This window comes from Prionailurus viverrinus, chromosome D4 (genome assembly GCF_022837055.1).
Source record: "Prionailurus viverrinus isolate Anna chromosome D4, UM_Priviv_1.0, whole genome shotgun sequence".
Classification (NCBI taxonomy): domain Eukaryota; kingdom Metazoa; phylum Chordata; class Mammalia; order Carnivora; family Felidae; genus Prionailurus; species Prionailurus viverrinus.
The window spans coordinates 59,189,380-59,202,324 of NC_062573.1; the positions used below are offsets into that span (position 1 = coordinate 59,189,380).

The following is a 12,945-nucleotide window of genomic DNA, read 5'->3' on the forward strand; positions in this document are numbered from 1 at the left end:
ATAACTATAAACATAGGCTTCCTAAAGACTATTTGGAAAACATGAACTATATAACAACAAATTTTTAAATCTGACTGGTTTTGTGTTATAATGTTATACTGTCCAACTGGCCTTTGGGGGGCATCTTTAACCTAGGAAGGAAACTCATGATTTCTAGAACTTTATCCCAAGCATCTCTATACAATTTACCAGTGAGTATTAAATATTCAGGGAGCTTCACTGCTAGCAATTAAGATTCATATCTGTAAATATCTTCAGCAATTCAGGAACACATCTGTATCTTAGAACTCCTCAAGGATAAAATTGTAATCCAATAAATTACTGCTTTTCTCAAAGATCTAGCACAGTGTTTCTCAAAGCGTAGGCTGAGGATCACATGCATAAGAATGATCTGGTGCGGGGCACCTGGGTGGCTCAATCCATTAAGCATCTGACTCTTGATTTTGGCATAGGTCATGATCTCATGATCATGGTGGGGTCAAGCCCCGTGTCATGCTCTGCAAGGACAGCACAGAACCTACTTGGGGTTGTCTCTCTCCCTCTCTCTGCCCTTGCCCTGCTCATGTGCTCTTACTCAAAATAAAGAAACTTAAAAAAAAAAAAATAATAAGATCTCGTTAAAATACCAACTAGTGAGCTCCAAGAATGTGCATTTCTAACAAATTCCATATTGATGCTGCTGGTCTAGCAACCAGACTTTGAGAACCACTGGCTTAATCTAACTCTGGTCTCTTCCCAATCAACACTGTTTAGGATTCACTGTGGAGTTCAATGATGCTAAAAAATGGCTCCACTTGGCAAATTCTCTAACCACTTTCCATAGGGCTTCTTGTGTAAGACTCTTCTCAGTATCTTCAAGAAGTTTCCATCATTCAGAACTTGTAGTATGGGTGAAAAGTTTGTCCTTTCTTGGCATCTGCAGGGATAAATACCCTTCACATCCCTCCCCTACTTCCTGGACTCTGTCTGACCTTACAGCCCCCACTTCCTACCCTGCGTGGACAACCTTCTGTCCTCTATAGGAAACCATACTTCCTACAGCAGGAAAGCTGTAGGAAGGGCAAGAGGTCACTCTGTTCCTCTTAGGAAACTACATTTCCTTTAGCCAGAAATCAAGACAGACTCCCTCTACTTAGTGATTTATTTGGTGATTGTCACAGGGCTACAGCTACAGACAACCAAGGACAAGGAAACGAGTACTGTACCCAAAGGCAAAATTTGACAAAATTAGATTCTTTAGAAATAGCATTCAGATCTCAATATTTACACTCTGCTCTTCCATGGGAATAAATATATAACAGATTTCTCCATTGAGAGATAGGTCCACAATTTACACACTACAAATAGGTGTCCCATTCTCTGTAAATGGCTTTCAAATCCATCTCACTGAGGTTTAAAATATACTCCTAGTGATTATCACGGTCTCAGTGGTGAACTGAACATATATGCAGTTCATCCTTCCCAAGAAAAGAGATTTCAACTAATTCCTAGAAACTGAAAAGCATTTGGGAGAAAGATAAGAAAGAAAACATATTTGATATAGCTTCAATATCTTAGAAGATCTCCAGGATCTCCACTATCTTTTCAATTTGAATATACAACTGAACATATGTAATTGGAGACCATGTTAAAATTAATTAGGATGATTTAAAAGGCAGGTTAAACAGTTTATTTTTCAGGGCGCCTGGGTGGCTCAGTTAAGCATCCAACTTCGGCTCAGGTCAATGATCTTGCGGTTTGTGAGTTCAAGTCCTGCGTCGGGCTCTGTGCTGACAGCTCAGAGCCTGGAGTCTGCCTCAGATTCTGTGTCTCCCCTTCTCTCTGCCCCTCCCATGCTCTTGCTCTGTTTCTCTCCGTTTTGCAATAATAAATAAACGTTAAAAAAAAAGAATTAAAAAAAACAATTTATTTTTCTTTGAGACTTCGATATATGCTTAAGGAAAAAGTGTAGACCTGGAGAATGATACAGAACAATAGCAACAGGGAAGGATATTAAAAAAAAAATTTTTTTAATGTTTATTTATTTTTGAGACAGACACTGACAGAATCCAAGTGGGTTAGGGGCAGAGAGAGAAGGAGCCAAAGCAGGCTCCAGGCTCTGAGCTGTCAGCACAGAGCCAGACACGGGGCTCGAACCCACAATCTGCGAGATCATGACCTGAGCCAAAGTCAAATGCTCAACCAACTGAACCACCGAGGTGCCCCAACAGGGAAGGATATTTTTAGGAAAGTTTTCAATTAGCAATAATCGCGCCTCAGATAAACCTCATTGGCTACGATACTGCCACTGCGCAAAGCTGGAAGGATATTTTTAAAATGTTAGCCATAAACTGGTTAAATGCTGCAAATACTGCATAACATTAACAATTTACCAAGGAGTGTGAAAAATATGACTTTCTTAAATCATTGTAAGAAAATGACTAAACAAAACATATTCTATGACCATGATATTTCCAGAACCTAAAACACTCTATTAGAAAAGTCATTAAACCATGTTCAGAATCAAAATGATTTGTTACTAACAACAAAGTCCTTGGGCAAACGTGTGTTCGAATGCCATCACTGAAGAATCTTATATTTGTCCAATACTGAGTGTGGTTGCAGACTGAGCACAAAAATCGTCAAGTGTCATCCACCGCTAGAGAACAACCGATGGGGATGTAATGCTGCTGCTTTTTAAAGCACAACTTCTGCAATAAAATGTTTCTGGCCTGCTTTTGTACTTAGGATGAATGTCCATTTTCGTGGTTTGGAGAGAACAACTCATTTCTCCTTTGAGGTGTTAGATCCTAAATACCAAAATTAAGTCCTCAAGAAAAACTGGTCATCGTTCTTTATTGAAGTAACAGATTAATCTTTTTCTTGGAAATCCTCATATTTAAGTATAGAAATAAGGTCATAAAAAATCACTTCATCACCATTAGGCGATTTAGCCATAATAGGATATTCCTAGACAGAGCTACTTATTATACTAGATCAAATATAGTATAATACTGATCAAATAGATCAGCACTCACAAAAAATAATTCATGTAAGAATCAAGTAAAAATGTCAAGGCTTTTAATGCCACCTACTTACTTCCTATTTGGCAAGACAATGCTTGGGATATTACAATAAAACCTACATCAGCTGATATCTGTGGATAAGTTTTTTTTTAATGCCTTGTAAAAGAGGTGGGAGTTATTGCACTCTTTCTTGATGAATAATGCAAAGTAAGCATTATTACATAGGAAAAAGCATCTAAAGGTATATTCCATGAATATGTCCAGCTTACTGAGTCCACTGTAATTACTTCTCAATCAACACCACACATACATATAATCACAGCTTAAAAATAAATATGAAACAGGGGCGCCTGGGTGGCTCAGTCGGTTGGGTGTCCGACTTCGGCTCAGGTCATGATCTCACAGCTTGTGGGTTCGCGCCCCACGTAGGGATCTGTGCTGACAGCTCAGAGCCTGGAGCCTGCTTCAGATTCTGTGTCTCCCTCTCTCTCTGCCCCTCCCCTGCTCACACTCTGTGTCCCTCTCTCTCTCTCTCAAAAATAAACATTAAAATTTTTTTTTAAATAATAAATATAAAATAATAAAGAGCAAAAGAGAAAACAATGGGGTGGGGGAAGGCAAGGGAAAAGAAGAACATCTCTAAGAGGTTGTAAGATTTAAGAATATGTTGATACGTCTTCTGCCAAAGATAGCAGACTTCATAATGAGGTGCCCAAATGCAAAAGAAATACCCTGAAATTAGGTCACACAGCACAGAACCTGGGCTTATTGAAAAGTAATATAGTTATAAGTAAAGGATCACAAAATCAGATCAAGAAAATATTGAAAAAGAAACAAAAAAGAACTCCTCACCTAAAAAATACTACAAAAACCAAGCTGAATAAATTCCATGACTTTTTTAAAAATATTTTTTTTATATTTATTCATTTTTGAAAGACAGAGAGAGAGACAGAGCATGAGTTGTGGAGGGGCAGAGAGAGAAGGAGACAGAATCTGAAGTAGGTTCCAGGCTCTAAGCTGTCAGCACAGAGCCTGATGAGGGGCCAGAACCCACAAACCATGAGATCATGATCTGAGCTGAAATCGGATACTGAGCCACCCACGTGCCCCCCCCCCCCCGCCCCCACCATGACTTTTTAAAACACTACAGAAGGAAGGTTCATGGTCAGGGAATTGATAATGTTAGAAAAAGAACTGAGAAACACTTAATGGATAGAGTAAAGAAACAAACATCCAAAAAATCAATTCTGGCAGCTGCTTTCCCAGCTTGTTCTGTAACTATAGGCTTTCTCTCTCTCCCCAAATTACCTACTCAGTGCCAACAACCTTTGCCTTCACTCCATTCGGTGAACCAATGGTCTATTCTTGACATTTTCACTACTTGGAACAGTTCCATCACTTAAATACTTCATTTCCATAATCTTATATCAGAGCATGGCCTCCTATTCTCCCTATTCTTTCTCTCAATTATTCACCAACTCTTATTATATTGAAACTCCAGTCCCTCAGCTTTTCCATTATCTTCAATGCATCTGTTCCCTCTGGTTCTAGGACAGAGGCTCCAATCGGGGAGTGATTTTGCCCCTCAGAGGGTATCTGGCAATGTTTGGAGACATTTTTGATGGTCACAACTAGAGGGGAAGGCATATAGTAGGTAGAGGCCAAGAAGGCTAAACATCCTACACCGCACAAAACAGCCCCACAGCTTCTACATTTCTGAAGTTGAGAATCTCTACTCTGTGGTCTTCTTTAGATAATGTGGTTCCTTTCTTCAATCACTCTTAGAACATTTTAACCTCAATTCTCTTGCTCTTTCATCCTTCTGATACCTATTCTATAAAACCTTTCAACCAACTGAACACCCAAGTTTTCTACTTCTAAAGTCAGTGTACTGAACTCAACCAAAGCTAAAGAAATAATTAAATAAATATCACACGACCATGCAAAAGGTGGATGCCACATATTCACAGATTCCAACCTCAATGAGACCCCCAGCATTACCAGGCAGGCAACCTTTCATGTGTCTCTCTCTAGTTGCCCCCTCAACTCCTGTTCTTTCCCCTCAGTGACTACTCTAAACTTTTACCTCTATCCCCAATCCTCCACCGAATCAGCACTCAATATCAGCAAATTTACCTGCTTCATTTAGGAAAGTTTGCTACCATCAGACAAGAATTTTCCCATATTCCCTCCCCACCTACAAACTTATTCACATTTATCCCCACCCTTTCCCAAGCAGTCCCTTCCAGGAAGGTGGAGTAAGTGTCCTTCCTGTCCCAGGACTCCCCGATCACAGCCTGTGACATCCTCTCCCACTGGCCTTCTCTGGAACCCTGCTTCATCAGTCATCCAGCCCCTAAGGCCCCTCCCTCAACTTCATCCTCTCTCTCTCCACCCTTTACATCTCAGAAATAAGTGATTGTTCCAACCTCTTCTTGGGGGGGGGGGGGGGGGGGAACATGAACAAAAACCCTTCCTTACTCCCACATTCCACTCCAGCTCTTCTCTCTCTCTCCCCTCACAGCCAAATTCCTAAAAAGGACTGTCTTCACTCCCCACCCCCATTATTCCGTCTCCCTTCCAGTCCACTGCTTACATCCTACCGTGCCACAAAAATTCCACAGTGGAGGCAAATGACTTCCTATTTATCAACTGCAGTAGGTTCTTCCAGTCCTGAATTCTGGAGCATTAACACACATGACCGTACCCTCCTTAAACTTCTCTCCTCTTTTGGTATTTGTGATACTATTCTCCTCTATCCCTTCCTGCCAATTTGGTGCTTCCTTCTCCCCCTTCGTAGATGCTGGTGTGTCCTCCAGCTCTAGCTTCAGTTTTTCTCATGTGCAATCCATGCTCTATTCACTCTGACCTCATACACCCAGTCCTGATCTCCTCTAAGTTTTCCTAGTGAACAACACCACTATCTACTCAGTAACCCAAGTACCCCAGATTTCTTACTCTCAGCCACACGTAAACAATTGCAAAGTCTTACTGATTTAACTTGAATATCTCTTGAATCCATCATATCAATTCATTCTCTTGGCAACCTATCCAATTCAAGTCATTCTCTCTCACCTAGAACGTATTATAAGATTAAGTATATATGAGTAAAAATGGGAGTCCCTCTTACAAGTAAGGATGCTACATACATACAATGAGGTATGATTAAAAAGAACACAGAACATTGGAACTCTTTTTTAAAAAATGGATTCTAATACCATTTGAATATAGGGAAATCATTTAAGCATCCCAGGCTTCAGATTCCCAACTGCTGAATGAAGGGTATGAGAGAAATATCTAAGGACCCTTTGCACCCTTAACATTCATTCTATAATTCTATTTCCGCCAGACATTACTCAGACAGACAGTTGATACCTCCAAATATGCACCATACTTGCTACATATGCAAAACATTATTACTGCAAATGAAATAGGCTGATATATCTCTCTTTTGCTGCCAAAATCTATCAAGCATATCCCAATTCCCATCAGTTTCAAAAACCAAACCTTCAACTGCAAGTGTCAAAGAAATAAAATGTAAACAAAGGAAAAAGCCAAGAAAAAATTATAATGAAATTGATTATATATATAAAAATGTTATCTGAAGATAATTTCTTCAGGAATCAAACCATGCAGAGTAATGAGTTAGCAACAAAATGAATGTGCCATAAACCATCCTGACAGTAACGTTATAAACAAAAAACTCTTTTTACACACAGAAAAAGAGTGCGGGAATTGTGCGACATCTAAAGTCAAATGCCAACAAAATATATATGCAATATGAGATCTTAAAACGTTTCAAAATCTGTTTTTTCAAAGACAGGCTCTCAGAGAAAGATAATATGAACTAAGCTTTGAAAATGCAGTTTGAATGCCATTCAAATGTTATCGCCCAGCCAAAGAAGAAGCACCTGTCATCCTTTTGACAATTTGGGCTCAGAGGCTCTTCTGTTACCTACTGAGCTCAGAAGTAATGTTCTATTTTAAAAATGGTATAAAAAGAGAAGGTAGAGGAAGAGTGTGGCAGGCAAGAGAATTTACCTTGCAAAACTGGTAGTGAGCCAAATGTCAACACAAAACATAGGATAAATCAACTCTGGAGCCACCCAGCCTGAGTTCAAATCCCAATTTCACCACTTTGCCAGCCTTGCAATTTTAACAATTCAATTACTTTTCTCTGTGCCTGGTTTCTTCATCTATAAAAGAGAATGGTGATAGTACCTACTTCACAGGTAAAGTGCTTGGAATAATGCCAGGCATGCTGTAAACACTATAGAAATACTATGTAATGTTATCATGATTATTATTTCCCTTATTATATTTAGACTAAATAACAGGTGAGAAGAAAAATTACACTATAATGCATGCTCAAGCTCCAGTTTAACACTATTAACAGGCATTTTGTTTACTGTTCAATAACATTATTTCAAGTATTTCCATTCCCATCCTCTAGAAGTTCACAAACCAAATCACCAAGTATTAAATTCATACTATATGGAATGAGAAGTCTATAATAGCATGATTCAATATGCATCAAAAGTATAGTATATGCTATACACATACAATGGAATGTTACTCAGCCATAAAAGGAATGAAATTCTGATAGATGCTACCACATAGATGAACTCTACTACAACATGGGTGAACACTGAAAATATATGAAGTGAAATAAACCAGATACAAAAGGATAGTGTATGACTCCACCTAGAATAGGTAAATTCATAGAAACAGAAAGTAGAATAGAGGTTACCAGGGGCTGGGGGGAGGGGGAGAGGGGAATAGGGAATCATTTTTTCATGGGTATAGAGTTTCTGTTTGGAATGATGAAAAAAATATGGACATGGATAATGGTGATAATTAAACAATACTACAAATGTGCTTAATTGCAATGAATTATATGCTTAAAAATGGTTAAAATAGTTAATTTTATATCATGAATATTTCACCACAATCAAAATCTTTAAAACATACAACCTACATTTTCAACAGGAAGTTTTAACATGATTATCAGCTTTAATGGTACTAAAATTAAAAAAGTAGATCACTTATTCTCAAGTTCCTGACTAGGGATACCAAAGGAGTCAATATCAACTCCTAGCTTGAACTTGGTTTAAAATACATGCTTGAAAATGGGTACACACTTTGTAAATTCAATAAGGAACATTATTTCATTTTGCTTATAGTCAATTTTTTTTAGCTCATTGAAGACAGAAAAAAGAGAATTACACTGAGAAGGTAGCTTTATATGTGACCAATGCATAATGGTAGTTCTATGAGGAGGTATTTATCCACATAGAATCATAACATGAGAGCAACAGCATACCTGTGCAGAGCACAATAAACAGATGTATAAATCAACTGGTATTCAATTCAAAAGTAGAGTGGGTTCCCATATATTGGTAAACCATAATTTAAACCACTGAAATATCCCCCAAATTCAAAACAGAAATTAAAAGTCTATTATTTTGATACATATAATAACATGAAATATTTGAAGTCTTCACTCCAAACAGTGCAACCAAAAAGCATATTGCATTTCAAAGACAAAATGAAAGTAAATTTAATAAATTAGCATTTTCCCAGAATGGCTAAGGTTAAGGCACTCTAGTTAGGATAATTTAATTCTCCAGTAAACTCATAAATATTATATATCAAATATCATTCAAAGAATAACAATTTCCAGAGAACTAGAATGCAATTTTCAAAGAACCTAAGGCCCAAACTAGACTAATAATATTAGCAAACACTTACATGGCTCTTCCAATATGCCTGATTTGTTCTAAGCTCTTTTCATAAACTAACTCACTTTATCCTCACAACATCTTCTGATAAAAAGTATCTTATTATTCCCATTTTACAAATGAGCAAATTGAGGTGTAGAGGGGTCAACTGTCCTGTCTGGGCTCACTGAGCTGCTAGTAAGTGACAGAGCTAGGACCTGAATAATGGAAGTGTGGTTCCCCAGTCCCTGAATGTTTTTTATTTTTTTAATGTTTATTTATTTATTTTGGGAGAGAGAGAGAGAGAGAGAGAGAGAGAGAGAGAAGGCAAAGGGCAGAGGGAGAGGCAGAGGCAGAGGGAGAAAAAAATCCCAAGCAGGCTCCACGCAGCCAGCGCAGAGCCCAACGAGGGGCCTTAACTCACAAACCGTGAGATCATGACAGCCACCCAGGAGCCACCCCACGCTCCCCCCAACCTCATCCCTATGGTTAATCACTATGGTTTACTATCTCTTGGTGACAGTGAGGAATGGAATACATAAAGTATAGGTAAACTCCAAATGCAAAGCAGTTTGGGTGGTCAAATATAATAAAATCTCTGAAGAAATTACCAAATTATAACACAGGACAGTAAGAGGGCACTTGGGATGAGCACTGGATGTTGCATGTAAACGATGAACCACAGGAATCTACCCCAAAAACCAAAAGCACGTTTCACACACTGTATGTTAGCCAATTTGACAATAAATTATATTATAAATAAATAAAAATAAAAAATAAATTTAAAAATTTTTAATTAAAAAAATAAAATGACTGCTCTGAGCAGCATCAGGGTGGTTCAGTTAGTTGAACGTCAGACTTCAGCTCAGGTCATGATCTCATGGTTTGTGAGTTCAAGTCCCACATTGGGCTCTCTGTTGTTAGCACAGAGCCCACTTCAGATCCTCTGTCCCCCTCACTGTGCCCCTCCCCTGCTTGAACTCTCTCCAAAATAAATAAATATTAAAGAATAAATAAATAAAATGACTGCTCTAAGACATTAAGAAAAGATTAAAATACATCAGTATACTTAGTATTTAAGAAGGCAAGGAATTGTTTAGGACATTAAAAATTTTTCTATCCAAAATAGTCAATAGGATTTTCAATTCTTAAAGGGGTAAAACTTTCCAAAATCATGAATTACACATTCCCTGAGGGGTCTAAAAAGAAGGAAGAAGGGTTGTACTGAGCAATCTTGCTTCCCACTTATCTCATTCTTAAGGATTGTGTGTGTGTGTGTGTGTGTGTGTATGTCTAGGGGGAATCATAAATTAAGCTTTCCAGGCATTTTAATTCCAGGTATATAAGAACTTAATACTAAAGATATTACAAAGTGTCAAATCATTTAGATAGATGAGTGAATAAACTCACACAATTAGATGTGACTACTGTGAAAAGGCTGGAATTTTATCATTTATAGTAGAGTCATTTAAAAACAAACAAACAAAAAAAAGGTATATGCTTTGAAGTCATACACGGACCTGAACTTAAAGCCTGGCTCCAGCATTTAGTTAGAGTTTTTGGCAAGTTAACCTCACATACCTGAGCTCGTTTCCTTCTCTGTAAATTTAGGATTAGTAATTCCTAACTCACACAAGGTTGTTGTGTGAGCTAAGAAGAAAACATATGCAAAGTGTCAAATGAAGTCCCTGAGACACAGCAGATGGTTAACAATGAGTGACTATTATTATTCTATAACCTTATTCTACTTTGCCCCCTGAATATTAGAAGAATCTAATCTTACCAATTAGCAAGTAATTGGCAGGCTTCTCAAAATTATATGAAGATATGCCCTATTCAAAAATGGAACATACTTAAAGACAAACACAAAACCAAACCATCACCAGATCATAGATTTCAGAATCCTGCCTTTCCTCCCATATCTATTCTGGTTGGTTTTGTAACAACCGGTGTCCCGCTATCAACAATATGAATTTTTTTTTTTTTTTTTTTTTTTTTTGCTGTCTACACATTCCCAGTGGGGTTCTGATACTTATTTTGCTGACTAACTTTGCAAAGGTACTTGTCACCACCGCTTGAAAACCAAAAAGAAAACTAGGAATAAGGAATATTTTAATGAGATGCTGTAACTGTTCCATCCATCTCAGCAGTTGATTGGATCCCATGTGGATCATTTATTATCACACTAGATTTTCACATTCCTTCGCCATTCCCTTATTCAACAAATACGTGCGTTAAGGAGTAAAACTGACTAACAGAAAGAATGCTCTTTAGGGACACCCAAATTCAAAGCTTGGTGATCTCAGTAAGGATTCTTGGGGCGGGTGTTGGGGGTGGTACAGGGTTGGGGGGCAGGGAAGGTGGTTGGGCTTCACTGCAAGTGGAAATTAAGAGAACTGTAAACTGTTTTTGTCTCCTTAAACACGACTGGAGATGAGTCCTGTGGAGCTAGGAGCGGGGGGGGGGGGGGGTGAAGTGGGCCTGGAGGCAAAAGAAGGAGACAAATGCAGGCTGAAGAAGGGTCTGTGCCAGTGGGGAGAGGAGAGGTCAGTGCCCATCGCCACCCCAAGAGCTGAGGCGGAGAGAAGTGGCAGCTCAGCCCAAGTCCCCAGGACGGGTTCAGCCTCAGGAGTCTGAGACGACTCAGAGGGGATAGGGACCCCACCGACGGAAGATGAGGATTGAGGAGAGTTCCCGGTCGCCTCTAGAACAGGATGCTGCTGTCCCCGCCGCCATCGCGGCGCGAAAGGAGAGGAAGGCAAGGACCCAACTGGGAGCGTACAGGTTACCTGTCTCAGTCGCCTGCCCACCGGTCTCCACTTCCGCAGACTCTGGGTTACCACGGGCTACCCCGGCCGCGTCGAGTGACGTCATCCACGCGCGCCCGGGCCGCTGCCGGCCCGGCCCACCCCTTCAGGAAGACTGGGCGGAGTCTTCGAGGGGAGGTCTGCGCAAGCGCAGAGCTGCGGCGAGCGTGGGCTGGTAGGGAATGTTCGGCTGGTTTTGGGAAGTGTGGGGTTGCCCTTGTTTCTCGATTATTTCTAATTGCAAAGTCTTACAAGTATTTAGGAAAGGAAAAGTTACTGAATTACAGTAGTGCACTTTTTTTCCTTATGTTTTTTCGGCCTCTGTTATATATGAGTGTAGTGTACATATTCACTCCACCACAATTTATTAAAATCCAACTATGTGCCCGGCAAGCAGTCTGGGGTACGGCAGTGCACAAAACAGTAATCTCTTTGTGGAGATTCCTTTCTAGTTGAGAAAGTACATATTGAGTAACTCAACAAATCTACATGCATTCGTAGAGATCAGAAGTGTGTGGAGGGAAAAAGTTGCCGCAGAAACTAAAGGACAGAGAGTGCCCTATTAGTTTGAGATGTTAAGGAAGTAACTCTGTAGAGACTTGTTGAACTGAGAAGAAGCCAGCTCTGTCAAGATCTGGAGGAAGAACAACCAAGAGAAGTGTTGACATGTTCGCAAGCTATGAGGAGGGAATAAAATGTGGTGCCCTTGAGAAAGTGAGATAGTAAGGGTAGGGAAAAAAAACCGGAGAACAACAAGGCAAGGAGAGTCCTGATATTGCAGAGCCTTTCTGGGTTATCATAAGTGGCATGGGTTTTATTTGAAGTGTAATGGGTAGACAGTGAAGAGGTTTAGACATGCAAGTAACAGGATCTGATTTTATAAAACCGCCCTAGCTGTTGTGTATACAATGAACGATATTGTGTATAGTAGCTCGTTGGAAGACAAGAAAAGATGCAAAGAGACAATTGCTTTTGCAGTGATGGTGTAAGGAATGATGGAGGAAAGTTGACAAATTTAATAATTTGGGGCTAGAGATGACAGCCTTGGAGATGGATTACATAAGGCGATAAAGGGAAAGAAAGGTGTCAAAAATTACTCCTAAATTATGGGCCATCTCGCGAATAGAGACTATGGAGAAATGGAGTTCATGGTCCCTACTTAGCTCTAGATGATTTTTGCCAACCAGGAGTGCTGGCTTGGTGATGTCAGATCCTCTCATTTTTAAAGATAAATTGATATACGGATAAATATACAGATACTTACATAAAATTTCTTAAATTTTAAATGTTAGTCACTAATTCAAATTTTGTTAAATTTTTATTTTGGACCAAACAAAACACATCTGCAGGCTACAACTTTGCCTCCTTGGTGGATATTTTCCCAGCAGGGTGACTTCATCTACTCTTGTGGGA

General features: G+C 39.3%; 1 protein-coding gene and 1 non-coding gene across 7 annotated transcripts in view; both read right to left on the bottom strand.

The window, feature by feature from the left end:
- Positions 1-11,571, bottom strand: part of AOPEP (aminopeptidase O (putative)) — a 349,846-nt gene extending 338,275 nt beyond the window's left edge. For 2 of the 6 annotated variants that reach the window (XM_047829010.1, XM_047829011.1), the window contains exon 1: positions 11,515-11,571. The gene's annotated coding sequence lies outside the window, so the exon portion shown is untranslated. The remainder of the gene's footprint in view (positions 1-11,514) is intronic. The other 4 variants (XM_047829009.1, XM_047829006.1, XM_047829007.1 and 1 more) reach the window with 4 other exon arrangements.
- On the bottom strand, positions 2,155-2,299 carry LOC125151068 (U4 spliceosomal RNA). The gene has a single exon (XR_007146619.1). It is a non-coding gene; the product is annotated as a U4 spliceosomal RNA (small nuclear RNA).
- Positions 11,572-12,945: the final 1,374 nt, after the last annotated feature.